Genomic DNA, 209 nt, shown 5'->3' with positions numbered 1-209 from the left:
TTTTTTCCAGGAGCGTAATCTGGAGTCAAATTAGGCGGCAGTTTTCCGCCATTCGATGATAATAATCATCAAAGACGAAAATTCTTTGTGGATTCGTCCAGGAAGGTCGCCGTCCGCCTTTTCATTTCTCATCTTTTTAATTCCTAATTCCTTAAAATCCTCGTTTTCAATTGTTCGTGATCGTGAATTCACCCATCCCTTTTCATTCG

The sequence above is a fragment of the Penaeus monodon genome, chromosome 24, assembly GCF_015228065.2.
Source record: "Penaeus monodon isolate SGIC_2016 chromosome 24, NSTDA_Pmon_1, whole genome shotgun sequence".
Classification (NCBI taxonomy): Eukaryota; Metazoa; Arthropoda; class Malacostraca; order Decapoda; family Penaeidae; genus Penaeus; species Penaeus monodon.
Note: the sequence above shows the minus strand (reverse complement) of the source record.